Here is a 26,066-nt window from a genome sequence, read left to right as displayed (position 1 = left end):
TGTTCTCTGTCTCCTGGTGTATTCTGTGTATGCCCTGTGTGTTCTCTGCCTCCTGGTGTCTTCTGTGTATGCCCTGTGTGTTCTCTGCCTCCTGGTGTCTTCTGTGCATGCCCTGTGTGTTCTCTTCCTCCTGGTGTCGTCTGTGCATGCCCTGTGTGTTCTCTACCTCCTGGTGTCGTCTGTGTATGCCCTGTGTGTTCTCTGCCTCCTGGTGTCTTCTGTGTATGCCCTGTGTGTTCTCTGCCTCCTGGTGTCTTCTGTGTATGCGCCGTGTGTTCTCTGCCTCCTGGTGTCTTCTGTGCCTGCCCTGTGTGTTCTGTACCTCCTGGTGTCTTCTGTGTATGCGCCGTGTGTTCTCTGCCTCCTGGGGTCTTCTGTTTATGCCCTGTGTTTTCTCTACCTCCTGGTGTCTTCTGTGCATGCGCCGTGTGTTCTCTGCCTCCTGGTGTATTCTGTGTATGCCCTGTGTGTTCTCTGCCTCCTGGTGTCTTCTGTGCATGCACCGTGTGTTCTCTGCCTCCTGGTGTCTTCTGTGTATGCCCTGTGTGTTCTCTGCCTCCTGGTGTCTTCTGTGTATGCCCTGTGTGTTCTCTACCTCCTGGTGTCTTCTGTGCATACCCTGTGTGTTCTCTGCCTCCTGGTGTCTTCTGTGTATTCCCTGTGTGTTCTCTGCCTCCTGGTGCCTCCTGGTGTCTTCTGTGTATTCCCTGTGTGTTCTCTGCCTCCTGGTGTCTTCTGTGTATGCCCTGTGTGTTCTCTACCTCCTGGTGTATTCTGTGTATTCCCTGTGTGTTCTCTGCCTCCTGGTGTCTTCTGTGTATGCCCTGTGTGTTCTCTGCCTCCTGGTGTCTTCTGTGTATGCCCTGTGTGTTCTCTACCTCCTGGTGTCTTCTGTGTATTCCCTGTGTGTTCTCTGCCTCCTGGTGTCTTCTGTGTATGCCCTGTGTGTTCTCTACCTCCTGGTGTATTCTGTGTATTCCCTGTGTGTTCTCTGCCTCCTGGTGTCTTCTGTGTATGCCCTGTGTGTTCTCTGCCTCCTGGTGTCTTCTGTGCATGCCCTGTGTGTTCTCTGTCTCCTGGTGTATTCTGTGTATGCCCTGTGTGTTCTCTGCTTCCTGGTGTCTTCTGTGTATGCCCTTTGTGTTCTCTGCCTCCTGGTGTCTTCTGTGTATGCCCTGTGTGTTCTCTGCCTCCTGGTGTCGTCTGTATATGCCCTGTGTGTTCTCTGCCTCCTGGTGTCTTCTGTGCATGCGCCGTGTGTTCTCTGCCTCCTGGTGTCTTCTGTGTATGCCCTGTGTGTTCTCTGCCTCCTGGTGTCTTCTGTGTATGCCCTGTGTGTTCTCTACCTCCTGGTGTCTTCTGTGCATGTGCCGTGTGTTCTCTCCCTCCTGGTGTTTTCTGCGCACGCGCCGTGTGTTCTCTGCCTCCTGGTGTCTTCTGTGTATGCCCTGTGTGTTCTCTGCCTCCTGGTGTCTTCTGCGCACGCGCTCTGTGTTCTCTCCCTCCTGGTGTCTTCTGTGCACGCGCCTCCTGGTGTCGTCTGTGTATGCCCTGTGTGTTCTCTACCTCCTGGTGTCTTCTGTGTATGCCCTGTGTGTTCTCTGCCTCCTGGTGTCTTCTGTGTATGCCCTGTGTGTTCTCTGCCTCCTGGTGTCTTTTGTGTATGCCCTGTGTGTTCTCTACCTCCTGGTGTCTTCTGTGCATGCGCCGTGTGTTCTCTGCCTCCTGGTGTCTTCTGTGTATGCGCCGTGTGTTCTCTGCCTCCTGGTGTATTCTGTGTATGCCCTGTGCGTTCTCTGCCTCCTGGTGTCTTCTGCGCATGTGCCGTGTTTTCTCTGCCTCCTGGTGTCTTCTGTGTATGCCCTGTGTGTTCTCTACCTCCTGGTGTCTTCTGCACATGCACCGTCTGTTCTCTCCCTCCCTGTGTTTTCTGCACATGTGCTGTGTGTTCTCTGCCTCGTGGTGTTTTCTGCGCATTCTCTGCCTCCTGGTGTCTTTTGCACACGCGCCGTGTGTTCTCTCCCTCCTGGTGTCTTCTGCACACGCGCTGTGTGTTCTCTGCCTCGTGGTGTTTTCTGCGCATTCTCTCCCTCCTGGTGTCTTCTGCGCACGTGCCGTGTGTTCTCTCCCTCCTGGTGTCTTCTGCGCATGCGCCGTGTGTTCTCTGCCTCCTGGTGTCTTCTGCGCACATGCTGTGTGTTCTCTCCCTCCTGGTGTCTTCTGCGCATGCGCCGTGTGTTCTCTGCCTCCTGGTGCTTTCTGCGCACGCGCTGTGTGTTCTCTCCCTCCTGGTGTCTTCTGCGCACGCGCTGTGTGTTCTCTCCCTCCTGGTGTCTTCTGCGCACGCACCGTGTGTTCTCTCCCTCCTGGTGTCTTCTGTGCACGCGCTGTGTGTTCTCTGCCTCCTGGTGTTTTCTGTGCATTCTCTGCCTCCTGGTGTCTTCTGGGCATATGCAAGGTCATGGCTGTGGTGACAGTGGGGAGTGCTGTCCAGCGGGGAGGGCACAAAGTGAGTCTTCAGTGGGGGCGAGCGATGACCTGACATATGCTGATCGGGTCAAATCACTATACGGCGGTGGCAGAGCGGGCACCAGGAGGCAGAGGAAGAGTGTGGGGGCACTGTGGCAGCGGGCAGTCAGGAGGAAGAGACCTGGCATAATCCCTGGGCTCCACTGATTGGCTGCTGTCACAGTAGGGGGCAGGGAGAAGGCTTGGAGACAGCCATTTTCACTGCTCTTCTCCTGAGATGGCAAATGGATTTTGCAAAAGGTAATGGAAAGCTGGGCTTTCCGTTCCTACATGAATTGCAACTTCTCCACGGTAACCTGCTCTGTGGATTGCGGTAAGCAGAGGCAAGCCTTGTTTAACATGAAACAGGGCTTTTCTCAGCTCCATGAATAGGCGGGGCCTGGCTGTCACATCAGTAGGCCTGTAAAGTGAGAGTTAAAGCTGATTGGCTGGTACTTTTTCTCTCTCCAAGCTTTGATAAATCTCCCCCTAAGTTGTTAGTGTTCAGAATTTGTCAGGTGGTTTGTGGGCTCCTTCAAATTACATTGCACAACGAAATTGGTGTAATTGTTATTGTCCAATCGGAATTATCAGCAATATATTATTTCTATCAGATTATTTTTATTATTATTATTATTCTTCTTCTTCACATAATTCTCTAAACTTTTTTAATCTCAGTAGATAAATGTAATATTTGTATTTTTCACTTTTTCAGTAGAAATATTACCCTTGTTGATTTAAATGTAACAAGAGAAATGAACATAAATTGTTAAGTAAAATTAATGTTATACCATTGATGATGGGGGTCTGAGTGGCATATGCTCTGACCCTGTTGTAAATGTAACATTGATGATGATGACTGCGGTTGATTGGTGGCACGTGGTAAAGACACGCCCATTTAATAAGAACACATAAAACTGCTGAAACAATGGGGGGTCATTCCGACCCGATCGCTTGATGCAGTTTGTCGCAGCGCAGTGATCGTTACTTAGCGATCACCTCTGAGAAAGAGGCGGTCGCTGGGTGGGAGGGAGCTGTTTAGGGGGAGCGGTACGGCCAACGCAGGCTTGGCCGGACCGCTGGGGGGGGGCTGCCGCGGCGGCTGCGTGACATCTCATGCAGCCGCTGCGGCCAGCGGGAGCGACGGGCAACTCCCGGCCAGACGCAGGAGCTGCGCTGGCCGGGAGTTACTCCTCAAATACAAAGGCATCGCCTCTGTGCGATGCGTTTGTATTTGTGCGGGGAAGCCGGACTGACATGCGGGGCGGACTAGCCCTGTGCTGGGCATCCCCACGCATGTCAGGGAACATGATCGTAGCTGTGCTAAATTTAGCACAGCTACGATCAACTCGGAATGTGTTTGCACTGTGTCCTGCGATTTTATATCAATTTCAGAGCTGGCTGTGAAAGTTCACCACCTGTCATACTCCAGCCGCAATAGAATCAGGTACTGTACGTCAAAGGGGAAGAAGATGGAACTCTGAATATGTCACACAGATGCAATTTCATTTACAAACGCACGTTGTAATTTCCTTGTACTTGCAAATCTGAGTAAAGCTCTTTTGACTTTTGCATTTTGAATTTTTGATGTCTTTCAGAAAGTTCAACATTTCCAAATTGTTTATTTTGATTTTTTTTTTTTACATTTTTCTTTTAAAGCTAGTCTACTTTCTAGTACAAATCAAAGATTCTGATGTCCTGCAGTCTTACTGCGGTTTTCTGGTACTTTCCCAGGAAATGATTCAGGAAACGAACAACAGCCTTTTATTGACGGGTCAAATGTCGTCCATTGTTTCCTTTAATATAGTGTTCTATTTTATTACATTATTATACTTAACTTAACTTACTATAGCATTGTCCAAAGATACAGAGGACCTAATTCTGAGGGCCATAATCGGACGCAGCAGATCTGTGAAAATATGATAATAAATTCTGCTGCAAGTGTTTGTACAGAGAGGCCCCCCTGATGGTGCGACTCTGATTTGCTCCTTGCGTACAAAGACGCACCATCGGAATTAGTATGTTCATAGCAAGTAGCCAGCTTGAGCCTTTACAGCTGCGTATGAAGATGTAGGTGTAGGCTCAGACAGGCACCCGCAATGGTTGTGACACGCCTGCATTTGATTGGCCATGCCTATTACCTCCCACAAAACGCTCACTACTTGCCACTCACTACGTCTGCTGTCGCTAATCAATCACTGCACGTGTGACGTTCAACTCCGACGCATGCCTACTACAGAATAAAACCCTATGGCTCTAACAGCCCCACGTATCCCTAATGGTGTCCTGCGGCTCTCCCCTCTTCTCTCCCCAGTAAACTTCCTATTTGCAAGAATGGCAAGTTCTAGTAGGAAGGGCACTGACACCCACCGAAGTTGTCAGACACAGTAAAAATAAAAGGAGAGCAGAGAGCTGCGAGGGACGGTTGTAGCCGCTGAGGTGGCCAAAGTTAAACAGGTAAGCAGGACATCTTCTCTCCATCTTCTCTCTTCCAGCACCATCAAAATGTGACTTGTAGATTGAGATGTCCCATAATGAATTCAATAAAGGTTGTGGGGTCTATATTTACTAAGCCTTGGATGGAGATAAAGTGGATGGAGATAAAGTACCAGCCAATCAGCTACTAACTGCCGTGTTACAGGCTGGGATAGTAAATAGACCCCATATCCTCTCCATCTAAATATTTTATACAGCAGGTAGTAGTTGGACCATGAAGGGCAACAATGCTTTGGCGGGGGGATAGTAAATGGCTAAAGGAAAGCAAAAAGCTTCATGTATAAATAAAATACAAATTTGATGCCTCTTCTCATTTCAGACGCTGACACATGGCCATGTTTAAAGGGCTTGATTGCTTCACAGAAACTCAACAGTTGTAGACATTACTCTCTCCTAGAAACTACGGGTGATGCACACATGCCGACACGTGCACCTGACGACGTAATCATCTCTACTGTATGTGTCCGGAAAGCAGGCTGCGGAGGGAGCTTAGGGGAGAGACCTTGGGCTGAGTGCAGGCTGCTATACATACTGTATACACCGCATTCTGTCGTCCTGGCTGGCAATGACATGGAAATACTGTAGAAGGCAATCAATAAATTATTAGCGAAAGGCTTCACAGTTTTTAAGGTTTTATGTTTTTTTGCTATCCTGGTTGCGCAAAACAACAGATTAGGAAAGGATTAACTAGTAACAGGCCGGCTGAGGTATTACACATAGTGTTGGCTGCAAACCAAGGAATGCAATAGCTGACATTGCCTAACAAGTCAATTATAGCTCAGGGCTCTGCTGTGTACGGATAGACGGCCCTAGCCTACGACAGTAGTCAGCAGTTCCCTGGCAGACAAAGGTATGGTTGTCCATAGACCGGAGTTGTTCTGCTGAGAGTGCTAGAAAGCAATAGCTGTCTGACTGTGCAATAGCGATTTCCCAACAGTCAAAGTACGGTTGCCGGCCGCTTCTAGGCGAGATGGCTCCAGAGATGTGATTGACAAATCTCAGTTCTTTCGATTTCAGCGGGGCTGTTGCAATACGGGCGTTCCGGCATTGGTGTTACCCTAAGGTGCATCCATATAGGCTGCAAAGCTACAGTATTGTAAATTTATACTGAAGAACAGGAACCTGCTCATGTAACATGCTCCTTAATGAGGGCAGCAAGACTTGGTCCTAATACTGTTCCTCCTCTTATTTTATACCATGTGTATAGTTGTATACCAATTTCGGGTAGGAAATCATGGTAGGATTGCAAGAAGAGAACTGGAATCCAACATATATAATAATGATGACACCACAGTAATTAAACACAGGGTTTGGGTCATGAGTAGATACGCCCCTGATCTACCTTGGTCACACCCCTGCTTAGCCCAGACACATCTAGAGCTACATTGACCCTGCCCACCAAGCAGCAGGCCACGCCCACTTTGACCACACTTTCCCTGCAATGGACGCACATGAATTACAAGTACAGCTGATTGGTCACAGAGCAGCAATATATATCTGTTCTTATTATTAATAAGGGTTACCTCCATCCGTCCTCATGTCTGGGGACTTGGTAACTAATCATTAATATTTCAGCAAGGGGACAAGGAAAACCTGAAAGTAAAAAAAAAAAGAAAGAAAATTATTACAGTGCCGTAACTAGACATTTTAGCGCTGTGTGCAAGAAACAGGATCGTCGCCCCCCCCCCCCTTTAGGTAAAATAGGAGCAGTGCGCGCCGTAAGCGTACGGCAAAAATATAGGGGCGTGGCTTCATGGGGAAGGGGTGTGGCCACAAAATAATACCAATTCATATTACGGTGCACAGTAGTCTCCATTATTCAGTAGCGCCACTATACCAGGTAGAGCCCCTTTTACACATTACGGCGGATAGAGTCTCCTTTTTACACATTACGGCAGTCATCATCCCCTTTTTACTCATTATGACAGAGTCCACCTTTTAGACATTACGGCAGACAGCATCCCGTTTTTACACATTACGGCAGACAGAGTCCCCTTTTTACACTTTACAGAAGACAGCGTCCCCTTTTTTACACATTATGGCAGACAGCATCCCTTTTTTATACATTACGGCAGACAGTCCCCTTTTTACACATTACGGCAGACAGCGTCCCCTTTTTACACATTACAGCAGACAGTCCACCTTTATACACATTACGGCAGACAGAGTCCCCTTTTTGACACATTACTGCAGACAGAGTCCCCTTTTTACACATTACGGCAGACAGCATCCCCTTTTTACACATTATGGCAGACAGTCCCCCTTTTTACACATTACGGCAGACAGAGTCTCCTTTTTTACACATTACGTCAGACAGCGTCCCCATTTTACACATTACGGCAGACAGCATCCCCTTTTTACACATTACGGCAGACAGAATCCCCTTTTTACCCATTACGGCAGACAGAGTCCACATTTTTAGACAGCGTCCCCTTTTTTACACATTACGGCAGACAGTCCCCCTTTTTACACATTAAGGCAGACAGAATCCCCATTTTACACATTATGGCAGACAGCGTCCCCTTTTTACACATTACGGCAGACAGTTCCTCTTTTTACTCATTATGACAGACAGCGTCTCCTTTTTACACATTACGGCAAACAGCGTCCCCTTTTTTACACATTACGGCAGACAGTCCCCTTTTTACACATTACGGCAGACAGAGTCCCCTTTTTTACACATTACGGCAGACAGCGTCCCCTTTTTACACATTACGGCAGACAGCATCCCCTTTTTACACATTACGGCAGACAGAATACCCTTTTTTACCCATTATGGCAGACAGAGTCCACCTTTTTACACATTACTTCAGACAGTCCACCTTTTACACATTACGGCAGACAGCGTCCCCTTTTTACACATTACGGCAGACAGCATCCCCTTTATTACACATTACGGCAGACAGTCACCCTTTTTACACATTATGGCAGACAGCGTCCCTTTTTTACACATTATGGCAGACAGCATCCCCTTTTTTACACATTACGGCAGACAGTGTCTCCTTTTTACACATTACGGCAGACAGCATCCCCCTTTTTACACATTTCAGCAGACAGTTTCCCCTTTTACACATTACGGCAGCCAGTTCCCCTTTTTCCAGCGCCATCTCAGCAGCCCTGTCAATGCGGCCAGGTCCTGGCCATCGCACTCAGCTCCCCCGACCTCTGCTGCCCGCAAGAACAAGTGGGCGGGGCTGGGTCACTGTGCTACGGGGAGCGATCGCCCTCATCACCCCCTTCTGGATCCGCCACTGATTCTGGATCTGTATTATTTTCAAAAATTTATAAAAACAGATGAAATCACGTAATTTGGGCCTTTTTTTTGTTCTTACAGTTTTATATGAATTTTGACCACCTCACAGCTCACAATATTGTTCACCAACATAGGCCAGAGCCTGGCTGGCTAAACTAAGCAGCGGAGCAGCGGCACAAACACACGGCAGTTATTTCTGTTTAACAATGTATTGCAAATTAGAATGTATTAACGATATAACCAATCGAATCAATTTGCAAGTACTATCAATATAAAACAATTCAACACTGAAATTTACTAAGAATTGTGTGTGGAATATCATTGCTCTAAAGTAGTAGTAATTAACAGAAAAAACCCTAAACCATAAGTAAAATAGCAACAGCAGATGTGGATGCAGGGTCAGACTGGCCTACAGGGGTACAGGGGAAACCCCCCTCCTCTAGGTATCTGACTCCAGACTGTGCACTTGAATTATACATTATATATGTTACCTTATACTGCACAGGACTATGGTGTAGTTTCTACAGTACATTGCTGTTATTAATCTGGTACATTATCGTGCATGCACTAGCAGTATTTACTATATGTATTTATAAAGGGGCCCATTCCATTCACTAATGGTTAGCCAAGCTTCTAAACATAGGCCCCTACCACTGCATGTCCCCGGCGGGCCCTTTATGTCCCAGTCCGACACTGTGTGGATGCCCCCTACACAAGTACACATGCCCCCAGCACATGCCTATTCTCAGTGCCCAATCTGTACCTCCCTCCTGGGGGCCCTGAGCCACTGACGACTGGCACTCTGTGCCCATGTAAAGCCCCAGTCAATCAGCCTTTCTGTTGAGCAGCTCCGCATAATGTCTCCAATCATAAAAACAGAGTTCCATACCTGCTGGATACAGTGTGAAGTGCAGTGCGGAATACATTGGGACGGGTGTGGTTCATCAAATCGACAGTGTCTAGGTCGACAATGTTTAGGTCGACCACTATAGGTCGACAGTCACTAGGTCGACATGGATGGAATGTCGACAGGGTTTCTAGGTCGACATGTCTAAAGGTCGACATGAGGATTTTTTTTTTTTGTGTCGTTTTCTTCGTAGAGTGACCGGGAACCCAAATTAGTGCACCGCGTCCGCTCGCCATGCTTCGGGCATGGTGCCTTCGCTCTGCTACCGCTTCGCTCGGCACACTTTACCGTTCCAATCGTAGTCCACGTGGATCGTTAAGTATGAAAAAATTCAAAAAAAGATTTATTTTTTTTAAAAACTCATGTCGACCTTTAGACCTGTCGACCTAGCACATGTCGACCTAGAAACCCTGTCGACCTTCCATCCATGTCGACCTAGTGACTGTCGACCTATAGTGGTCGACCTAAACATTATCGACCTAGACACTGTCGATCTTCAGACCGGATCCCCATTGGGACACACAGTTAAATATTAACTGTGCTACAATGCTGGACACACAGTGCTGGTGTATACAGTGTGGGTTACAGTGCAGGTTGGATACACTGTGGGTTACAGTGTGGTACATACTGTACACTGCAGGGCAGATACAGTGCAGGTCGGATACAGTCAGGTCGAATACAATGCAGGCTACAGTGCAGGTTGGATACAGTGAGGGTTACAGTGTTGGACACACAATGCGGGTCATATACAGTGCAGGTTACAGTGTGGGTTGGATACAGTGTGGGTCAGATACAGTGTGGTTCGATACAGTGCGGGTTACACCGTGGGTCGGATGCACTACAGGTTGAATACAGTGAGGCTTGGACTCAGTGCGGGTTAGATACAGATACAGTGCAGGTTGGATACAGGGACTTATTCAGCTGTAGTTGCAAAATTGCAAACTTGCAAATCTGGCGATTATTGGACCTCCTGTTGGTGGTGTAAGGAGAGGGTAATTCTGACAGACCTGTCTGATGTTTTGATACCAGGCTCTGTTTTTCCTCCTTGTCCACTAGGCAACTGTCACTCGCCATTGTGCCCGGCCCTTCAGCAGGTAAGAGTTCTTACAGGATCCTCTCTACTTTACGGATAACGGGGGTCATTCCGAGTTGTTTGCTCGTTGCCGATTTTCGCTATGCTGCCATTTGTTGCTAATTGCGCATTAACTAAAAAGGTAGCAGTTTTGCTTTGGATCCTGCTGCGCTTTTCAGTCGCACTGCTGATCGGTGAGTGATTGACAGGAAAGGGGCGTTTCTGGGTGGTAACTGAGCGTTTTCCGGGAGTGTGCTAAAAAACGCAGGCGTGTCAGGGAAAAACGCGGGAGTGTCTGGAGAAACGGGGGAGTGGCTGGCCGAACGCAGGGCGTGTTTGTGATGTCAAACCAGGAACTAAACGGACTTAGGTGATCGCAGTGTAGGAGTAAGTCTGGAGCTGCTCAGAAACTGCAAGAAAATATTTAGTAGCAATTCTGCTAATCTTTCGTTCGCTATTCTGCTAAGCTAAGATACACTCCCAGAGGGCGGCGGCCTAGCGTGTGCAATGCTGCTAAAAGCAGCTAGCGAGCGAACAACTCGGAATGAGGGCCAACACAGTCTCTGTTCGTTCACCTCTCAGCAACTCCGCCCAGTGCAGCCTTCCAGCACTGACTCCCTGACTGGCTCCACCTGTCATTCACCTGCTGCACTGCCACCAACGCTTTACACAGCAGCTAGAAATTAATCTCCCCACTGCAGCCTCTCCCAGCGTTACTAGTAGGCACCCTTTGGCCACCAGTAATTCTATCATTAACCTTCCCTAGACCACCAAGGTTGCCAGGCATTCTTAGGGAAACATTTACTAAGCAGTGATAAGAGCGGAGAAGTGAGCCAGTGGAGAAGTTGCCCCATCAACCAATCAGCAGCTCTGTATCATTTTATAGTATGCAAATTATAGATGTTACTTCAGTGCTGATTGGTTGCCATGGGCAACTTCTCTACTGGCTCACTTCTCCGATCTTATCACTGCTTAGTAAATGTCTCCCTATGTCTGTGACACGTGTCCTCAAAAACAGCTTAAATCATAGAATTTGGGGGTAATTTTGATCCCATAGTATTATTAACCTCAATAACCATAATTTCCACTCATTTCCAGTCTATTCTGAACACCTCACAATATTATTTTTAGTCCTAAAATTTGCACCAAGGTCACTGGATGACTAAGCAAAGTGACCCAAGTGGGCGGCACAAACACCTGGCCCATCTAGGAGTGGCACTGCAGTGTCAGGCAGGATGGCACTTCAAAAAAATTGTCCCCAAAAAGCACATGATGCAAAGAAAAGAGAAAAATAGGTGCACCAAGGTCGCTGGATGGCTAAGCTAAATGACCCAAGTGGCCGGCACAAACACCTGGCCCATCTAGGAGTGGCACTGCAGTGTCAGACAGGAGGGCACTTAAAAAAATAGTCCCCAAAGAGCACATGATGCAAAGAAAAAAAGAGGTGCACCAAGGTCGCCGGATGACTAAGCTAAGCGACCTAAGTGGCTGGCACAAACACCTGGCCCATTAGGAGTGGCACTGCAGTGTCAGACAGGATGGCACTTAAAAAATAGTCCCCAAACAGCACATGATGCAAAGAAAAGAGAAAAAGAGGTGCACTGTGGTCGCTGGACGGCTAAGCTAAGCAACACAAACACCTCAATATCACAGGAATTATTTGTTCTAATCAATGGTATTATTGGTCCAAATCACTGGAAGAAAATGACAAAATCACATGAATTATTCGTTCTAATCAATGGTATTATTGATCCAAATCACTGGAAGAAAATGACAAAATCACAGGAATTATTCGTTCTAATTAGTGGTATTATTGGTCCAAATCACTGGAAGAAAATGACAAAATCACAGGAATTATTCGTTCTAATCAATGGTAATATTGGTCCAAATCACTGGAAGAAAATGACAAAATCACTGGAATTATTCGTAAACATTTGTAGAAAGTCGCTGCTTTCTGATTACAGAAATGCTCAGATATTCTTGCGAATCCACAATCCCTTCCCAGAGGAAAAAGAAATTGAGAAACCATTGTTTGAGAACGTTTGTTCTCTTTCCCTTACAAAGGAACAAACCACTTTCCAAGAAGACTGACGTTTTTGGGATTATGGAGACATAATGTTTTTGAATATAAATCCTAAAGCAGGTGGTGTATTAGAGCAAAAGAGTGCAAGAGACCAGCCATGCAGTTTCTGAAATATTATGACAAAATGTCACTGTATTTCATAAGCACTCATTCCTAACTCTGCTAAGTACTGTTTGGTATACTGTATCTGGCTTCCATGAGGTAGTTGTTCATTATTTCAGCTTCCATTGACCTTTTTGAAAGCGGTAGAAGTTATCGATTCTTTTTTTTAATTTTTATTTTCCCCTATTTTTAATTTTCTCCTGCGTAGCCCAGTAAAATGTTGCAATGTTAAGTATTGACTTGTGCCTTCTGGGGGTCCACTTCTTCACCAAACCCAGCCAAATCTCATCCTAACCCTCTGTTCCACGTTCTCTATGTACCCCATCTGTGTCACCCATGTCTGTCTACCCCTCCCCTTTAGATTGTAAACTCTCACGAGCAGGGCCCTCTTCCCTCATGTGCTTATCCTTTGTCTTACTTTAATAATCTTCAACTGTACCACATCCAGCAGTCTTCTACCACCTGATACTTATTCCAGTGTCATCTGCTGATGTAACTATGTTTATTTACCCTGTACTTGTCCTATACTGTCATCAACTGTAAGTTGCTGTTTTCCTGTTTGATTATTTATGTACTCCTATTATTATTTATGAATTTATAAATTATTATTTATGTTTCCTGTTTGTGTATTTATGTATTTATTGGGCGCTGCGGAACCCTTGTGGCACCATATAAATAAAGGATAATAATAATAATAATAATAATAATATAGGGTGTATAATCACCAGGTGTATCTCACACATCGCTCAGTACAGATTACAGGATGTATAATCAGTAATCACCAGGTGTATAACACACGTCGCACAGTACAGTATATAGGGTGTATAATCCCCAGGTGTATCTCACACATCGCTCAGTACAGATTACAGGATGTATAATCAGTAATCACCAGGTGTATAACACACGTCGCACAGTACAGTATATAGGGTGTATAATCCCCAGGTGTATCTCACACATCGCTCAGTACAGATTACAGGATGTATAATCAGTAATCACCAGGTGTATAACACACATCGCACAGTACAGTATATAGGGTGTATAATCCCCAGGTGTATCTCACACATCGCTCAGTACAGATTACAGGATGTATAATCAGTAATCACCAGGTGTATAACACACGTCGCACAGTACAGTATACATACTGGTCACAGCAATGCAGCAGATATTGAGCACTGATCAAGATACTAGAAGTGACACAGAGCTGCAAGATACAGCAATAGCCTACTGTACTGTACTATATATGTATACTGCTGGTCACCAAAATGCTGCACTGTCCTACTATATACTGCTCACAATAATGCAGCACAGATATGGAATGGATACTTGCAGTGACACAAAGCTGCAAGATACAGCAATGGCCTACTGTACAACTATATACTGTTGGTCACCAAAATGCTGCACTGTAATACTATATATACTGCTCACAAAAATGCAGCACAGATATTAAATGGATACTTACAGTGACACAGAGCTGCAAGATACAGCAATTACCTACTGTACAACTATATACTGTTGGTCACCAAAATGCTGCACTGTAATACTATATATACTGCTCACAAAAATGCAGCGCAGATATGGAATGGATACTTGCAGTGACACAGATCTTCAAGATACAGCAATGGCCTACTGTACAACTATATACTGTTGGTCACCAAAATGCTGCATTGTAATACTATATATACTGCTCACAAAAATGCCGCACAGATATGGAATGGATACTTGCAGTGACACAGAGCTGCAAGATACAGCAATGGCCTACTGTACTGTACTACTGTTATACTGGTGGTCCCCAGTCCCCACAATAAAGCACACTGAGCAGTGAGCACAGATATTTTCAGCACACTCAGCACAGATTATTTGCAGCACACTGAGCACAGATTATGGAGCTTTTCAGGCAGAGAACGTAGCCACGTCCTCTCCGTTCAATCTCCAATGCACGAGTGAAAATGGAGGCGACACGCGGCTCTTTATATAGAATATGAATCTCGCGAGAATCCGACAGCGGGATGATGGCGTTCGGGCGCGTTCGGGTTAACCGAGCAAGGCGGGAAGATCCGAGGCTGCCTCGGAACCGTGTAAAATGGGTGAAGTTCGGGGGGGTTCGGATCTCGACGAACCGAACCCGCTCATCTCTAAATAAAACATACCTTAGACAGCTGTCTATTTAACCCTGTAAGGGGGCTACAACAGCAATTACTGTCTGCAGCATTGTGAAAGGTAAACCGGTCACCAAGACTGAGCAAAAGCAGTTACAGACTAAAACATCAGCAGCAACAGCAATAAAAGAGCAACAAGCTTTTATTTTTTATCTACAAAAATAACTATCGATAATACATTATTATCTAACATACTTCAATTATGCAATTTTGGTTGTAGTGTCCCCTTTAAAAAATAAATAAATATATCAATATTTTAGCATCTTAAAGAAACGGCTTAGTAAATATGTCTAGGTTATATACTGATTTACCTTTAATAATGAGATATACAGGAAATTGGCTTTGAACACTGTGTATTCGGATTTGCAGGCAAGTGCGATTATGTAAGACATTGTACTGAGAACAGGATGTTTCCTCTCTGGGAAAGGAATTTGAGAGAGTGAAAAAGGCTAGATGACAAATGTCACATAGATAAACGCAAGGCTGCGCGTTTGGGAAATAAACAAAGGATTTACATCTAAATAATTAACTGAAACTTTCTGGCTTATCAGTAATTGCATTACAAAACCACACACTTTGGGAAAAAAACATTTTTTTGCAGAGCTATAGAAAATATGTGGGGTGTCACGGTGGCACAGTGGTTAGCATTGCCACCTCACAGCACTGGAGCTATTGGCTATGGACGCAATGTCAATTATGTTTGCAGTGGAGAGATTTAAGTTGCCCATACGATGGTTGCGTCTTTGTACGCAAGCGACGGGTCAGAAACACCGATTATGGCCGTCTCTATACTCCCGGCAGCTGAGACATTTGCATATTTTAATTTTTCGTGAAAAAGATACAATGACTATATGCTGCACATGTGCGGCCGGGTACCCCCCACTCACATGCACTTACCCGGTGATCAGTAACCAACAGTGAGCTCCAACGTGACTCCGGTCATCTGATAGCCGGCTTCCAGCTCTGTGATCCTGTCATCTGATGTCTGCTGTAAACTGAGATGCCGGTTTACAGCAGACATCTGATAACCGAGGTCAAAGAGCAGGAAGCTGGCAATCAGATGACCGGAGTCACAGAGGAGCTCACTGGGTCACAAATTACTGCACCGGGGCCTGTAAGTGGTAAAACCTTTTTTTTTTGCATTGATCAGCCTGTAGTTCTATTGAACACAGACAGTGGATCCCTGCACCAGTTTCTGACTCTGTTCTGCCTGTCAAATTAGAGAAGGAGGCCGGGAACCGGAGAGAACCGTGGATAACACAATCTCAAGATAGCATTATTATCACAGGGCTCCACCTGGTATTTTTCTCATTTAATTTTTTTTGTAAATCTGAACAGATCACATTACAAGTATGGAAAATGTGATCTGCTTACTAAAATAAATGCAAATTAAAAAGGTTAGAGTAGTTTTTCACGAAAACTTCTAAAAGCCCTGTAATACATTTCAGTAAAAAATAATATTGATTAATAGGGCCGTCTTTCATTTTAAATCTGATCTCATACTTAGGGGTCAATTAAATTGTGGGCAATGGGATACATACAAAAATACACGATCTAGGGGTTAGTGCAGCATATACAGTACGCACAATACACTAGAGTGATGTCCTTGCCGGCATACATAGAGTATTACATGTACTTTGTCTGGGCATGAAAAGTTAGTACTTTGCGACATAAATAACTGCCAGCATAGAAAAGCAATCACGGCCATATTTAATCCCTGACAGAATACACAATACCAATTACTCTCCAGTCACTGAGCGACAGCCCTGCCTGTACAATCAGCACACAGCGTTGTTTCCATTACATCCCCATTAATGGGCCTGTGTGTGATCCACTCAGTGTGTTGACTAAACAGGTTATTATCTGCCAGTACAGACAGCTGGTCATCCTAACACCCTACTGAGTGTGACTTTGTTCTAGCTCTCTCCTGCTCTGTGGATACTGTGACGACAGGATCCATCTCACACATGACATCTGTGCCTCTCATCCAGGGCTGTGGAAGAACCCAGTACGCAGGAATTGTCAGGCTGCGAGATCGGGTGGCTGGAGGTGACATCATGCCAGGTCAGTTGCTGACATACTGGCTTACAGATGATCTGGATAAAAATACACAACTTGCTGAATTTGTTATTGAGCCTAACTTGGTGACATTACTGTGCTCTGTCTCGTTCCATCAGAAGTCACACAGTGATGATGCTATGAAGAAACCTCAGTAATGTCCATCATAAATACACAATTTACTGATCCCACGGTCCTCTATTCCTCTGCTGGTAATGTGAGTTACAGCATCCTCTTGTTTATGGAGCAGGCTTTGGTGGGACAATGGGGGTAATTCCGAGTTGATCGCTAGCTGCCGTTGTTCGCTGCATAGCGATCTGTGAAAAAATGGCTAATCTGCGCATGCGTATGCACCGCAATGCGCACGCTCGTTGTACGGGTATGAAATCTTTTGTGGTTTTGCACTAGTTCTAGCAACGATTCCAATTGCACAGCCGAACGCAAGGAGATTGATAGAAAGAGGGCGTTTATGGGTGTCAACTGACCATTTTCTGGGAGTGTTTGGAAAAAAGCAGGCGTGGCCGGCGCGTTTCCTGGGCGGGTATCTGATGTCATTACCGTGTCACTTGTCGCAGCAATCATCGCACAGGATAAGTAACTACAGGGCTGGTCTTGTTTTGCACAAAATGTGTTTGCAGGCGCTCTGCTGCACAGGCGTTCGCACTCCTGCAAAGCAAAAATACACTCCCCCCGTGGACGGCGACTAGGTGTTTGCACGGCAGCTAAAAACTGCTAGCGAGCGAACAACTCGGAATGACCCCCCATATTCTTAATGGTTTCTGGGAGACATTTACTAAGCAGTGATAAGAGCGGAGAAGTGAGCCAGTAGAGAAGTTGCCCATGGCAACCAATCAGCGCTAAAGTAACATCTATAATTTGCATACTATAAAATGATGCAGAGCTGCTGATTGGTTAATGGACAATTTCTCCACTGGCTCACTTCTCCGCTCTTATCACTGCTTAGTAAATGTCCCCCTGTCTTGATAGATACAGGATAGGTGTGAAAACACCTTTTATCAGTATAGATTAGCGTTATTGAGCTTTAGTTACGTTGATAAATGGAGGCCTACGTATTGTTCACATTCATTGTATTCCATTGTTTATTCTGTGGTGGTTTTGATTATACTTGCACTGTGACCATACAGATGGGTCCTCATAAACAGGAGATGTGTCAAAGTATGGAGAGAAAGAAAGTGGAGAGAGATAAAGTACCAACCAATCAGTTGTCAATTTTCAAACTCTGGCCCAGATTTATCAAGCTTTGAAGAGTGAGAAATTGCTTGGTGATAAAGTGCCAGCCAATCAGCTCCTAACTGCCATGTCACAGGTTGGGTTTGAAAAATGACAGTTGGGAGCTGATTGGCTGGTACTTTATAGACAATTATCACTCACCAAGGCTTAATAAATCTGGGCCACAGTCTGTGACAGTTAGAAGCTAATTTGGTTGGTACACGGGTCTATGTACTAAGCCATGGATGGAAATAAAGTGGAGAGAGATAAAGTACCAGCCAATCAGCTCCTAGCTGCCATGCCACAGACTGGGTTTGAAAAATGGCAGTTCATAGCTGATTGACTGGTACTTTATCCCCATCCACATTATCTCTCTCCAAGGCTTATTACATAGACCCCTTAATCTCTTTCCACTTTAGCGCTCTCCATGGTTTGATACATCTCTAACATCATATGGATCATACTGTATGGCACTTGCCACTTGAAGCAACTTAAGGACCCCATACCTCATAGACGTATGGAGGCAATGTCCCGATGCCCCGACAGCTGAGTCAGGAAATCGGGTATTTTTATCATGTTTAATTTCCACGTTTCCCCGACATCATCACTGTGTTGGGGAATCACGGCCACTGATGTAGGGGGGCCTTTAGAAACTCCAGCATGGGTAGCACAATGCACTTTTCCCCTAAATATTGCATCTTACAGTGCACTAGAGATGCCAGGTTGATACCTTTGGTCACAGAGGAATTGGTAAAATTTACGTACAAAGTCACAGATAAAACATTACAGAACGTTGTGGGAGGAATAGCCGAGTACCAGTAGCGTAACTACTGCCCCCGCAGCCCTCGCGGTGGCTTGGGGGCGCCGCCACTGATTTAGCGCAGATTGACATGCGGACGAGCGTCCGCATGTCGATCTGCTGTCTCCTCTCACTAACCCTCCGCTGCTGTAAGGAGGGACACGGAGGGCACAGCGCACGCCTCTCCTGTGTCCCTCCTGGGTCTCCGGCGGGTCTAATAAATGAAGTGCCGTTCGTGAGCTCTGATTGGCTCACGAACCGGCACTTCCTGTAACAGACACGCCGGAGACCCAGGAGGGACACAGGAGAGGCGCGCTCTGTGCCCTCCATGTCCCTCCATCACAAAACAGCGGGGAGGGGGGGGGGGGATTTAACTGGCGCTGGGGGAGCATATTTTGCACTGAGGGGGGCATATGGGGCACTGAGGAGGCATATGTGGCACTGGGGGGGTATATGTGAACCTGGCACATGGGGGGGGGCTATATTTGGCACTGGGGGCATGTGAGTACCTGGCACTGTGGGGGAATATCTGGCACTGGGGGCATATGTGGCACTGGGGGGTATATGTGTTGTAACCTGGCACATGGGGGGGCTATATTTGGCACTGGGGGCATGTGAGTACCTGGCACTGTGGGGGAATATTTGGCACTGGGGGCATATGTGGCACTGGGGGGGTATATGTGTACCTGGCACATGGGGGGGGGGCTATATTTGGCACTCGGGGCATGTGAGTACCTGGTACTGTGGGGGAATATCTGTCACTGGGGGCATATGTGGCACTGGGAGCACAGCCCTAGCAACAAGCACTACCGCCTAGCAACGAGCATGACACCCAGTGCATGAAACCCCTGGCAACGAGCATGACATCCAGTGCATGAAACCCGTGGCAACGAGCATGACACCCTGAGCATGAAAACCCCTGGCACCGTGCATGGAACCAAGAGCATGAAACCCCTGGCAACGAGCAGGTAATTTAAAAGTAATTAGAAGCCTTACTGTAGGACTTAATGTGTAATGGGCATTACGGTGTGTGGCATAATGTATCACGGACATTGCGGTGTGTGTCATAATGTGTCACAGGCATTACGGTGTGTGGCATACTATATCACGGGCATTGTGGTATGTGGTATAATGTCTCAGGGGCATTGCGGTATGTGGCATAGGGTATAACGGGCATTGTGGTATGTGTCACAGGCATCACGGTGTATGCTATACTATATCACGGGCATTGTGATATGTGGTATAATGTCTCAGGGTCATTGCAGTGTGTGGCATAATGTATCACGGACATTGCGGTGTGTGTAATAATGTGTCAGGCATTACGGTGTGTTGTATACTATGGGGGTCATTCCGAGTTGTTCGCTCTGTAAAAATCTTCGCATCGCAGCGATTTTCCGCTTAATGCGCATGCGCAATGTCCGCACTGCGACTGCGCCAAGTAAATTTGCTATGCAGTTAGGAATTTTACTCACGGCTTTTTCATCGTTCTGGCGATCGTAATGTGATTGACAGGAAATGGGTGTTACTGGGCGGAAACAGGCCGTTTTATGTGCGTGTGGGAAAAAACGCTGCCGTTTCCGGAAAAAACGCAGGAGTGGCCGGAGAAATGGAGGAGTGTCTGGGCGAACGCTGGGTGTGTTTGTGACGTCAAACCAGGAACGACAAGCACTGAAATGATCGCAGATGCCGAGTAAGTCTGGAGCTACTCAGAAACTGCTACGAGGTGTGTAATCGCAATATTGCGAATACATCGTTCGCAATTTTAAGATGCTAAGATTCACTCCCAGTAGGCGGCGGCTTAGCATGAGCAAATCTGCTAAAATCCGCTTGCGAGCGAACAACTCGGAATGACCCCCTATATCACGGGCATTGTGGTATGTGGTATAATGTCTCAGGGTCATTGCGGTGGGTGTCATAATGTGTCACAGGCATTGTATGTGCTATAATGTATCAGGGGCATTGCGATTCCTGTCATAATGTGTCACAGGCATTACGGTGTGTGGCATAATGTGTCACAGGCATTATGGTGTGTGCATATTGTGTCATGTGCATTATTGTGTGTGGCATAATGTCTAAGGGCCAGTGCAGTATGTGGCATAATGTATACTGGGCATTACTATAAGGAGGAAAAATGACAAATAATGTAAGGGGCATGAATCAGGATTATTTTTCTTTCCTGTGGTGGCCAACGTCTGGGCGTGCAGGTTGCAAAACTGGGGTATAAGGTGGTCTTTTCCTACAATACCACGCCCATTTCAACAAAGCCACGCCCATTTCAACAAAGCCACACCCCCATTTTTGTGGCGCGCGCATGTTTGTCCCTTTACTAGTGCCAATTATGGGGGATGGGGGATGGGGAGGGGGGCGTCGAAGAATTTTTTGGCTTGGGGGAGAAAAAATTCTAGTTACACTACGGAACCTTTTGTACACGGATTTGCTTACTCACATGCACTGCAAGCCCCCTGTGGTCAGTATACTCTAGCAATGGAGATTTGTCACTTCTTGCCATGTTAGCAGTGCATATAATATGTAAATGTTTGAGAAAAAAAGACGCTTGCTGCGGCTAAGGGGGATATTCAATTACCCGCACTCACTGTCGGATGAAATAGTTTTGCCAGGGGGGCTATTAAATTAGCCCAGAGAAGCCGGCAGGCAATGCAAAATCCCTGAAAACAGCCCCATTTTTGTCCGAAAATGGGTCTGTTTTTGCCAAAAACCCACAGGTTTCACTGAACCTGTGTGTTTTCAGGTGAAAAAGTACTTTTTTTTCAGGTGTTCAAATTGAATATCCCGGAAAAAAAATATCGAAGAAACATTGGGAGTTTTTACCCCGATGTCTCTTCGGTGGTAATTGAGTATCCCCCTAAGTATCATGGACCCTGGTACGCCAAGAGGGGATATTGGGTGCTCCTTGTAGACCACCCTGTATACAGAACTGCTACTGGGAGGTCATAAGAATTAGAAGCAAGTAATACAGTAGCCTTATTGACCACCATAGTCAGTGCAGTCTCTGTGGCGCACACTTGCCTACTTTAAAATGTATCCTAGGAGACGATGCAGGAGACTTCGGGGCACGGGGTGTGACATAATCAAGCCCCGCCCCATATCGGTATAACGCAGAGATTTGCGGGTCTGTGGAAAAGGAGCGGGGCTAAAATGATGCAATGTGCGTCATTTTAACCCCTTCCCCACCCCACAGACCCGCGAATATGGGAGAGTATCTCTTCATTCTGCCCGCATCACTAGGGTGCGAACAGGATGCGGGAACCCTGCCTACTCCTCCGGGTGTGCAGGGGACTACTCCAAAAAAACGGGAGCCACCCACAGCTTCCTGGAGAGTAGGCAAGTATGCTGTGGAGTACTGGGAAAGAACATTGGACTGAAGAGGGTCCAGTGGGTTGTCTGAAGAATGGAAGCGTGTGAGGTGGGTGTATGGAAGTTTTCTAGAAGCTTGGATAAGCTGCATCCTATGTATATTACAAATACCTCTAAATCTTCACTGAGTTTTATTTGCTCTGCTCCCCAGAAATGTAATAGATCAAACTCTTAGCAATTGTGATTCTCAGTGGCAAACACAAGATTTCTAGAGGGGGGGTTTCCAAATGCATTCCACAACCTCCCACTCGTATTGGAGCAAGTATGGGAGCCTGGGGGAGCCGTAGAAGAACCCAATAACGACGCTGGACTTTAATGCAAACAATGGTCTTTTTATATACGGTATAGAATACAGTATTAATATTTAACACTCTAGATTGTCTATAGTATAGACTATATCAAACATATTTAAATCATATAAAGATAAGTGGTCAGGAAAAGGGTTAAACATACCATAATAAATAAATAAATAAATAAATGCACAAACATAATGTAACCAGTGCTGCACATTATAAGCACACATTCTCCCACTACATGGTAAGGCTCCTGTCTTTTCTTCCTGGTAGATACTCTCTGGTCCATTGGACTAATTAAGGACTCAGATCCACACACACAGCAAACATGGTAGAAGAAGTTACTAGCACTGGGAATGTGCAGCAGCTCTGCTCTGTCCCATAAACTGCATGATGTGGTGGCAGTTTACATGCCATTGCTATTGTTGTCATAATTTGAGCCACTAGCCAAGAGGAGGAGGGTTTCCAGGCAACCGAACCCCACCATTCCATGCGTTTACCTAAGATTCTCTTTGGAATGGGCTGGTACAGAGTGCGTTTCGAGCCCTTCAGTATATTGTACACACTCTATGCCAATCTCAAAAAAGCCTGCAAACCACTGAACGAAGGTAATAGAGAAAAGAAATGGAACTAATAATGGCTAATTTTATTCATGTTAAAGACCCTTCCACTATGATCATGTATATAATGGTCTATAAAGACCACCTTAGCTCCTGAGGAAGGCCAATCATTTCTGGAACAAATAGTGAAACATCTAATGTCCCTGCTGTGGTATATTATTATTTAAAGCCTTTGTAGAAAAAAAACCCTTTAAATCTTAGAGACACTGGCACAAGTACAATGGACTTCTAATTGTTATATGGTCAGTGCTGGTGTAAGCACACTATGGCCCCCATGTCAAACTCAATCAGAATGATCATTAAGGGCTTTTTATATTTATTATAGATCAGTGGTTCTCAAACTCGGTCCTCAGGACCCCACCCGGTTCACGTTTTCCATGTCACCCAGCAGCTGCACTGTGTATCACCAACTGTCACATTTAAAAAATCTACAGGTGACCAGCAAAACATGGACCGTGTGGGGTCCTGTGGACCGAGTTTGAGAACCTGTGTTTTAGATTGATAGTGCTGTTTTATGGCAGCGCTATCCTCACTCTTCATATGAAAGCATATGGTGACTGAATTTAGCAACGAGCAGTAATCCTCACTTACCGCTCGTTGTCCTTATTGTAGCCTTCTAGCTTGTGGGTGTCTGTAAACAACGCTCACCAGCACTGCCAGTCACTAAAACAGCGGGGAGAGCTCCAGAGAGGAATGGAAGGAAGGAGAACCTAGCCGAGACATCTGCTGCCTCTCTCCAGTTCAGTCCCTCTCTCTCACCACGCACATGGCGCATAGCACACACACACACACACACACACTGACACATACACGGGCACTCTCTCTCTCTCTGACACACACAAGGGGCTGAAGACTGATGCTGGGGGCAGGAGGAGCCCAGGTACTTGGGGGAGGGAGCGGCAGTGCTGCTGCTGCCTCAGCCACAGTCACACTGCACCCGCTCTGCCTACTGTGCATGTGCCTGAAAGCCAACAGATTGCCCATTTGCGCAGTTTTAAGAAAAAACAACTTGACAGCGCTATTTGGACTTCACAAACAGCACTGCCAGGTGTTTCACATTACTGCCTGCTGGTGGCAGCTTCATTAATTCAAGTGAAAAAATGCAGTGAACGGTAACGTTAATTAACATAAGAGAAAATGATCATTGATAAATGGGGGCCTATATACGCTTATTGTATCCTAATAGGCATATAAGAGGTCACTCATTTACTTGACGTCATCTGCACTTAACTCATATCAGAAGGAATCCTCTTAAATTTTAAGTAACAATTATTTGTCCTTTGACAGCACCTACTTTTTGTACTTTTGGACAGTAATGGGCACCAGCTTTGCCCCCAGTTACACAAAGCTTTTCATGACATACTGGGAAAATGAAAGCATCTGGTCCTGATAACTCACAGGTGTCAAACCTGGAATGTTTTTTTATTGGTATATAGATGACCGATTTTTTCTATGGATGGGGAAAAAGTTGATCTTAATGATTTTTGTTTTTCTTTAAATTCCAATAGTTTCAATGTTAAGGTGGCCTGTAATATTAGTCAACATGAAACTGTCTCTGTAGATCTGAATATTTATATTAGTAATCAAAACCCCAAACTATAGAAAACCTACAGACTACATTATAAATAGGATGAGTGAGCGCCATAAGAACTGGATGAAATTCCCCTTGGCCAGTTCAAGAACTTCAAAAGAAATTGCTCTAATTCACTCATTCCGGAGTAACAAATAGAAGAAATGAAAGCTTTTGATGCAAGTGTTATTCTTAGACAAGCATATATCAAGGTTGAAACTGTTTAGAGCACAGGTTCTCAAACGCGGTCCTCAGGACCCCACACAGTGCATGTTTTGTAAGTCTCCTCACACTCTGGGTGAGATTTACTAAAGGGAAAATGTGATAAAACTCCGTTTTTTTGGGGTTTTATCACACATTTGTATGTACTATTACCCGACCACCGCGTTTTCACCGCACAGGGTATCGCCATCTTTGGATGGCGATACCCTATAGACACCTATGGGCTACTTATCGCTGGCCACCGCAACCCGTCGCCTCCACCGCAGACGCTGCACCCACTCCTCCTCCCCAGCATACCTTCCTCCAGGAAGCCTGGTTCCGGAAAGTAATCTCCTCCTCCCCCTAGCAACGCAGCCGGAGGTCCTTCCGGTTGCAGGGGGGCGGAGGAGGCATCGGGGACAGCCTGTTGCCTGCTTCCCGGCAGGGGAGCAGGTGAAGAGCCCAGGGAGGTGACGGAGACCCGCAGCACACCACCTCACAGGTATCGTGGTGGGCCTCCGTCATCGCATTGCGATATTGATCGCATATGTTAGTACATATGCGATCAACATCACTGCATTGGGTGGTGATATATGTTAATACATCCCGCTCAGAATCACAAGTGAAATAATTAGCTCCACCTGTGGACCTTTTAAAATGTGTCAATGAGAAATTAATACACCTGTGCACCTGCTGGGTTACCTGCAAAACATGCACTGTGTGGGGTCCTGAGGACCGAGTTTGAGAACCACTGGTTTAGAGGGTAGAATTATTAATGGTAAGACCCTGCTAAATCATATGAATGGTCATTACTGACGCTATATTGATCTCATTACAGAGATTTTTAATGAAAAATTGGAGGATGCTTTTGGAAAACCTGATATTGAAACTGATGGAACTGAAAGTCATTTGTGTTCCAAGTAACATCCACTAATATTCTTGTAGCAGTTGCGTTGCAAACTCTGGAAGTTGCCTGTCGAATACATATATCTCACGGATGCCCGTATATCATATTATCTAAGGAAATAATAAGAAAATACATAAATTAAAATAAAATAAAAATACAGCATGGATATACAATTTAAGAAACAAAAAGTCAAGTTAAAAACCATTTTAATTCTTTGATTTGTAGATCAAACGCCCACTGCTAATCTTTTCTCAATATCTTTAGATCTCCAAGTGGGTTTTATTCGATTGCACTGTTTTACGGAGGGGCACATTGCGGCCATTGCTTTTAATTGAATCACTCCTTAGTATAATGGCACTGGGTAGGTACATAGAATTTGTATCACCTATTGTAGTGCATGGAAATGAAAGTTGTTGTCTTTATTATGTATTGCACT

At 45.7% G+C, this 26,066-nt stretch overlaps 1 long non-coding RNA gene across 2 annotated transcripts in view; it reads right to left on the bottom strand.

The window, feature by feature from the left end:
- Nucleotides 1-6,527: 6,527 nt before the first annotated feature.
- The window catches only part of LOC134927180 (uncharacterized), a 40,766-nt gene continuing 21,227 nt past the window's right edge, over nt 6,528-26,066 (bottom strand). Inside the window, exons 3-4 of one of the 2 annotated variants that reach the window (XR_010177575.1) lie at nt 25,601-25,740; nt 6,528-6,597 (exon numbers count right to left, since the gene is read on the bottom strand). This is a non-coding gene — a long non-coding RNA (uncharacterized LOC134927180). Of the gene's footprint in view, nt 6,598-22,350; nt 25,741-26,066 lie in introns of those variants that run through there. The other variant, XR_010177574.1, reaches the window with a different exon arrangement.

The sequence above is a fragment of the Pseudophryne corroboree genome, chromosome 5 (genome assembly GCF_028390025.1).
Source record: "Pseudophryne corroboree isolate aPseCor3 chromosome 5, aPseCor3.hap2, whole genome shotgun sequence".
NCBI lineage: Eukaryota > Metazoa > Chordata > Amphibia > Anura > Myobatrachidae > Pseudophryne > Pseudophryne corroboree.
Note: the sequence above shows the minus strand (reverse complement) of the source record. Positions and strands in the feature narration are given on the sequence as shown.